This window comes from Paramormyrops kingsleyae, chromosome 16, assembly GCF_048594095.1.
Source record: "Paramormyrops kingsleyae isolate MSU_618 chromosome 16, PKINGS_0.4, whole genome shotgun sequence".
Taxonomy (NCBI): domain Eukaryota; kingdom Metazoa; phylum Chordata; class Actinopteri; order Osteoglossiformes; family Mormyridae; genus Paramormyrops; species Paramormyrops kingsleyae.
The window spans coordinates 20,524,907-20,532,280 of record NC_132812.1 but is presented as its reverse complement, the minus strand read 5'-3'; positions in this window follow the sequence as shown (position 1 = coordinate 20,532,280).

Here is a 7,374-nt window from a genome sequence, read left to right as displayed (position 1 = left end):
CTTACGGAGCACAGCCCAGCTACTTACTGAGCACAGCCCAGCTACTTACTGAGCACAGCGATCTCCTTACGGAGCACAGCCCAGCTCCTTATGGAGCACAGCCCAGTTCCTTACGGAACACACACATGTTACGAGCAGTGACAGTGCCCCAGTGATACCTCAGCCATGCTGCAGCTCACATCTTATGTTCTCTGCAGTACAGAGAGTGTTCAGGTTCCACCAGAGTCTATCCTGCTTACAATGTTGGTGAGTGTGAGTGTTTCTAAGGACCAGGTTGAGCCACATCTCTCTCAGGAATATTTAGCTTTAAAAGATTAATTGAGTACCTTATGAATAATTGACTGTTGGAATAAACAGGAAGGGCAATTAAAGCCTATACCTGCCAAAACACATCATTGTTACCATGAGTTAATTATGGTTATTTTTTTGGGCCAGTCAAAATAAGACTTCGTTTTTAATACAGAATCTTTATCAACTCCTGTCACAGAGCTCAATCCAAAAACATAACAGTACATCTAATGTCCCCTGAGACTTTGATGTGTATTACTTCTGCTATAGTATAGCTTAGAGGTCAACTTTGTTGGGATCCCACATTGCCAGTCTAAAGGGGCAATGTCACTCGCACGAACACAGATTATGTAACAAGTTCCTTCTCCCAAGTAATATGAGTGACACAGTTGTCCTGGGGGATAAGGAGAACAATGCTTGGAATTTTCCTTTCTGCGGCCTCAGGACATTTATGTGAGAACTTCATGAGGTGAAGCGCCCACACGCACAGTTGGTTTGAAGGCCAACCACATCCCTGTACTACTTTCATTATTTTTTATCTTCCACCAAGGTTCACCTCCTCCTCTCTCTCACTCTATTTTTCTCTCCATGTTCCAGAATAATGATGCTCCTTCCTACAGCAAACCAAACCCCCATGAAGTCGTGCTTTCTCAAGAAGCACCTCTCCCCTTTCTCCGGAATAATGACTTTGCCGCACGACTCCATTAAAAACTTTTTGCCTCTTCTGTCCTGTCATGATAACATCTCCTACCTCCAGTGTGACCCTTAAAGGAATGGATCTGTTTGTGGTGCATGATGAAAGAGTCTGTGGGTTGTCTTCTGCTTTGTGGTTGTCCTCTTTCATCTAGTTTCCCATCCTATCAGACTGAGTCGCTGTTTGAACACCCACTATGCCAAAGGAGAATGTGTTAAAAATGGCAAACAAGGAATTGAGAATCACGGGAAATTATTGGCACATGCTTGTGTTTTTGACTGTTTACCCCTCGCCGGAAAACAGAACCAGATATTAGGTAATCGCAGGACCCTGTACCGGGTCACAGGTCCACAGGGGTCATTCTATGCCTTCGGTTTTTGTAAGAAGCACTTTTCTTATTGATTAGACCCAGATCACCGACGCTCAGATTTTGCGCCGTGTCAAGCCCTTCCCGAGAGACTTCTATTATTCTTCTCACTGATAATTCTAACAGTGGTTGATGATGGGTAACGATGTGTGTTCATTGCCGCCAGCTTTCTGCCTTCCAAGGAGACGAGAACATTAAAGAGATCTGGCTTGCAGCATTAAATTGCAACGGTTCAGCTTGGAACTTTAAACCATGCACTTAAAATAAGTTTCAGCATTGATTTCATCTTTCTGTTCTTTGAGTCAATGCAAGCCCCAAGGAAGAGCTTCAGTCATGTTACAAAATTTGTATCAACATCAGAGGATACATTAGTGCTGTCTTATCATTTTTAAATGTTTTATAACTATGAAAAATTAACTCTTAAATTGCTGAAATTCAGTTTAAATACAAAGTTTTAATCAAAGTTTGAGTACACTTGTTTGAAACCATAATTATCTATTCTTTAAACTATTAACTGAAGTGGCAGTAGGTCCTATGGCCTAAAGAGCCAAAAATGTAAATATTTCACCTGCCATGTATTTATAAAATGCAACGCATGTCATTATGACCATCAAGCATGGCGGAGGCAGTGTCATGATCTTGGGTTACTTTGCAAATGACAGAGTTTATCGTTACCAATTCACAACCATCGTGGTTAACAAAGATCAAAGGTATGCTGTTCTATGAAGATTATGAATAATTAGTAGTCCTTCATTCTTCAGTGAGATAAGAACCCAAAACAAACCTCTCAATTCTGGCCCAAGACATGATGTTAAGGACAAAGTAAAAAGTCAAAGTAACGACTTGGGCTTTTCTAATCTCCAGACTTCAGTCCCATAGAGCTTGTATGGATGCAGCCCTTCTGCATCTCTGCTTTGGGAGAGCCTGGAAGATGCAGCATGTCTGCTTATGAAGCTGTTATCAAGGCAAATGGTCGCTATTTTAGGGAATCCCAGGTTTAGAAACATCCCTGAACATGACTTTTACATTGCAAAATATTACTGGAAAATATGCCATGTGACACATTTAGAAAAATTGGAGAACATCTCCAGCAAGTATAAAGCAGAGCTCAGAAGCTGGAATAAGTTATCAAAGCGTTAGTCATGTGGCCATGCAAGCATGGCCTTGGGGCTACAGGGATCTTCTCACCTGGCTGTGGAGTTCGTCCGTCTTGCCGGTAACTGAGAGCTGCAGAGTGCATTATACTGTATGTGGCAGGTCAAAGCTGAACACGGCACAAAAAAGTGCAAACTTCTCTCAAATGCGCAAAATCAACTTACTGGGACGCACATGGCCTCTTTAAATCAGTGCCTTAGGAGGGGAAAAATATACACAGTTGGATGGAGTTTTCAGAAGCACAAATTCAACAGTAACGTTTCTCATAAAAGAGCCCTAAAGCCAGCCTGCAGTACACATCTCACATTAGTAAAGCCAGTTTGCAGTGCACGTCTCACATTGGTAAAGCCAGCCTGCAGTACACATCTCACATTAGTAAAGCCAGTTTGCAGTGCACGTCTCACATTGGTAAAGCCAGCCTGCAGTACACATCTCACATTAGTAAAGCCAGTTTGCAGTGCACGTCTCACATTGGTAAAGCCAGCCTGCAGTGCACATCTCACATTGGTAAAGCCAGTTTGCAGTGCACGTCTCACATTAGTAAAGCCAGTTTGCAGTGCACGTCTCACATTGGTAAAGCCAGTTTGCAGTGCACGTCTCACATTGGTAAAGCCAGCCTGCAGTACACATCTCACATTAGTAAAGCCAGTTTGCAGTGCACGTCTCACATTAGTAAAGCCAGTTTGCAGTGCACGTCTCACATTAGTAAAGCCAGTTTGCAGTGCACGTCTCACATTGGTAAAGCCAGCCTGCAGTGCACGTCTCACATTGGTAAAGCCAGCCTGCAGTGCACATCTCACATTGGTAAAGCCAGTTTGCAGTGCACGTCTCACATTTGTAAAGCCAGCCTGCAGTGCACGTCTCACATTGGTAAAGCCAGCCTGCAGTGCACATCTCACATTGGTAAAGCCAGTTTGCAGTGCACGTCTCACATTGGTAAAGCCAGTTTGCAGTGCACGTCTCACATTTGTAAAGCCAGCCTGCAGTGCACGTCTCACATTGGTAAAGCCAGCCTGCAGTGCACGTCTCACATTGGTAAAGCCAGTTTGCAGTGCACGTCTCACATTTGTAAAGCCAGCCTGCAGTGCACGTCTCACATTGGTAAAGCCAGTTTGCAGTGCACGTCTCACATTTGTAAAGCCAGCCTGCAGTGCACGTCTCACATTGGTAAAGCCAGCCTGCAGTGCACGTCTCACATTGGTAAAGCCAATTTGCAGTGCACGTCTCACATTGGTAAAGCCAGCCTGCAGTGCACGTCTCACATTGGTAAAGCCAGCCTGCAGTGCACATCTCACATTGGTAAAGCCAGTTTGCAGTGCACGTCTCACATTTGTAAAGCCAGCCTGCAGTGCACGTCTCACATTGGTAAAGCCAGCCTGCAGTGCACATCTCACATTGGTAAAGCCAGTTTGCAGTGCACGTCTCACATTGGTAAAGCCAATTTGCAGTGCACGTTTCACATTGGTAAAGCCAGCCTGTAGTGCACATCTCACATTTGTAAAGCCAGCCTGCAGTGCACGTCTCACATTGGTAAAGCCAGCCTGCAGTGCACGTCTCACATTGGTAAAGCCAGCCTGCAGTGCACGTCTCACATTGGTAAAGCCAATTTGCAGTGCACGTTTCACATTGGTAAAGCCAGCCTGCAGTGCACATCTCACATTGGTAAAGCCAGCCTGCAGTGCACGTCTCACATTGGTAAAGCCAGCCTACAGTGCACGTCTCACATTGGTAAAGCCATTTTGCAGTGCACGTCTCACATTGGTAAAGCCAGTTTGCAGTGCACGTTTCACATTGGTAAAACCAGCCTGTAGTGCACGTTTCACATTGGTAAAGCCAGCCTGCAGTGCACGTCTCACATTGGTAAGTGTGATACACCCCGCCGCAGGCTGACCTGTGCCTTTACTTTTGCATTCAACCTGAAATTTCCTCCTTAAAATATATATTTCTCACCTTAAACTAAGATATCCCCAAGAAAAAACAATTGTTTATTACTAGCTTATTCTCTTTGCTGAAATCTGTTATCATTTGTGTGTGTGTGTATGTGTGTGTGTGTATATATATATATATATATACACACACACACACACAAGTTTGTAATTATATCTTTGTGGGGACTCTCCATGCACTTCTATGTGGGCAAACTCTAATCCCAACATATGACTTTAACCCTTCCGAGCCCTAACCTTAGCCATAGGTAACCAAACAAAATATTAGACTTTTGGCATTTTTGATCACATTCACAGATCTTTGTGGGAACCTGAAAAATGGTCCCCAAAAATGTCAAAACAACAGGCTTTTATTACATTGTGGGGGACATTTGGCATGTATATTTATTTAATATCCCAGCCAGAATTTATGTTGCCTCTATATTACACAAACTAAATAATTGTCATTAGACCATCAGGATATCGCCACCAATGAGCTGAAGCAAACCTCCAGCTGAAATATTCCGTTTGTTATATTAGAAATGCAAGGGGAAGAACATTTGTACACAATGTCATGAGTAACCATCTATCTATCCATCCATTTTCTATAACTGCTTGTCCTATTCCGGATCTTTGGGGTCTGGAGCCCAGGGGCACAAGGCAGGATGGGGTGCCAACTCATCACAGGGCAGACTCACCCCTATGGGCAATTTAGTAGTTCAAATTGACCTCAGCATGAAACCTCACAAGGAGAACATGCAACGACACATGGAGCCATGGTGGAGACTCAAACCCAGGTCCCCGAGGTGTGAGGGAACAGTGCTAACCACTTCCCCCCCCGGTCCTTAACATATTGACTCTCATTGTGATTCATTTTAGTCAAGCTTCCAGTCTCTTGTCTAGGTTTTCTGATTATGTCTCGTAGTCATGGACCTGCAGTTTTGACGGTTTCTATCGTTGTCTTGTCTTTTGGCTGACGCATGGATTTTGGATTTTTCCCCATTGGCTGTGTTAAGCCTTTCGGCATTGAGCACTCCCCATGTGTGAACTATTCATTAATTTCCACATCTGTATCCAGAAGAGACACGGCTTGCTGTATTCTGTCTTCCCCTCTAAAACATATGAGGTTGCACAAACAGATGAGGTGAGATTGAAACCCATAACCTGCAGGCATGAGAAACCAGTGTGACCCACTGTATTATGTGGTCCCTAACAACATTTCTTGTTTCCACGCTACTTATGATAATGAAAGACAATGACTATGATGACTATTCTTCTTCTTCTTCATATTATTATTATTATTATTATTATTATTATTATCCATCTGTCTTCCAAGCACTTATCCTGTGGTAAAAATAATTATACAATATTGTAACTCTTAGTACTATGATTTAGCAGTGTTTTAAATGTGCACATTAAGATTATATTAGTGGCATAAATTCTTAATCCCATTACTGTGTTTCTGCTTATATCTGCTTATATCTGTATAAACCATTGACCCTAAATTGCATTTTTTTGTACAACTGCACCAGAAACTTCTTTAAAGACTTTATCATACTGTGGATTTTGTGACTTGGAGTGAATTTGGGGACATTATCCAGTGTGAAAAATTATTTTTATGAAGAAAATTATAACTGAATATGACTGTCTGTACATTGATGAATTCATTGTTCCCTCCAATCAATTATGCCTTTCTAACAATTGGACTTATTTCATATCTTAAATCATTCTTATGTCAGTCTTTGCATGGTCAGTATTCATTGGTCATCCGTTCGCAGTCTGCGATGGTGAAAAAGGCTCAGACCCCATTCCGAATGCACCAGCAGACCTACAGCAGTCTGTTCAGACGGGTAGGTGAGGATGCTGCGGCCACATTGGGGACTGGCTGGGATAAACTAGGCAACAGCAGTTAATCACGCCAGCCATGAGTTTCAAGGGTTCTGCCCTGTTATAATTGGTTTAGACATTTATGTGCAAAGGTAAGCCCCCCTCCCAGAAAAAAACTACACAAACTCAAGCTACTATTGGGCAGGATCTGACCAATGAGCATCTGTATTTATTTTATTTCATTTTTCTTCTTCTTGATTGTATTTTTATACCTGCAGCTTATTGAAGCTTGGTCATAGAAATAATAATTAATTGACTACAGGTGAGTTCCTAGTTTTAGAATGACAAAGCTTCTATTCTAGTGCTAATGTCTAGTGTCGTGGTGTCATTTTGGCTGTTGGCAAGGTGCCTAATTTCAGTGATTTGTGGCACCCATGAGGCTCCATCCATATTTAATAACTAATAAGAATGTCAACAAGGTGTATCTGTTCTCGGTAATTTCAGTCTATCTGCTATGTGCTGTTTTACTTTCTTCCTCTATGCCTTTCCCTCTGAAATCAAACATGATCTTTCACAACAGAGGTTGGATCTTTATTGCCATTTAATGCTTTTAAATACAAAAACAGAAAACCTTTACCCTTGCCCTAAACGCTTTCATTTCTCAAATATAAAAATACATATATTCATGCATGAAGATTCCGGAACACAGTGGCCCTTCTCCTTATTCCACAAAGTGTCGTTATGGTTATTTATGTTGCATCTTCCTGCGGGAGCTATGAAAGCAGACCTCCATGGGCATTGTGGGTAATGTCACACAGAGTGCAGCCAATGACGCTGCTGCTCTGAGACATGCTCTCTAAGGACACTAAGGACTCACGACAGAGCAGCGGAAATGAATCACAGACTAACTCCCCGATGGAACAAACTTCTTTCCCCCGTCTTCATAGTCCATCCCATTTTACACACATACACACACAATAAATATATACATATAGACTCACACACCTGAATCAATTCAGTTCAGTAGATCCTCTTCTCTGATCAGCTCTGTTGGGTATTTCTATATATTCGGTATGGGAATAAATTTCATATCACTCTCTTGCAGCTTTTCTGTAACA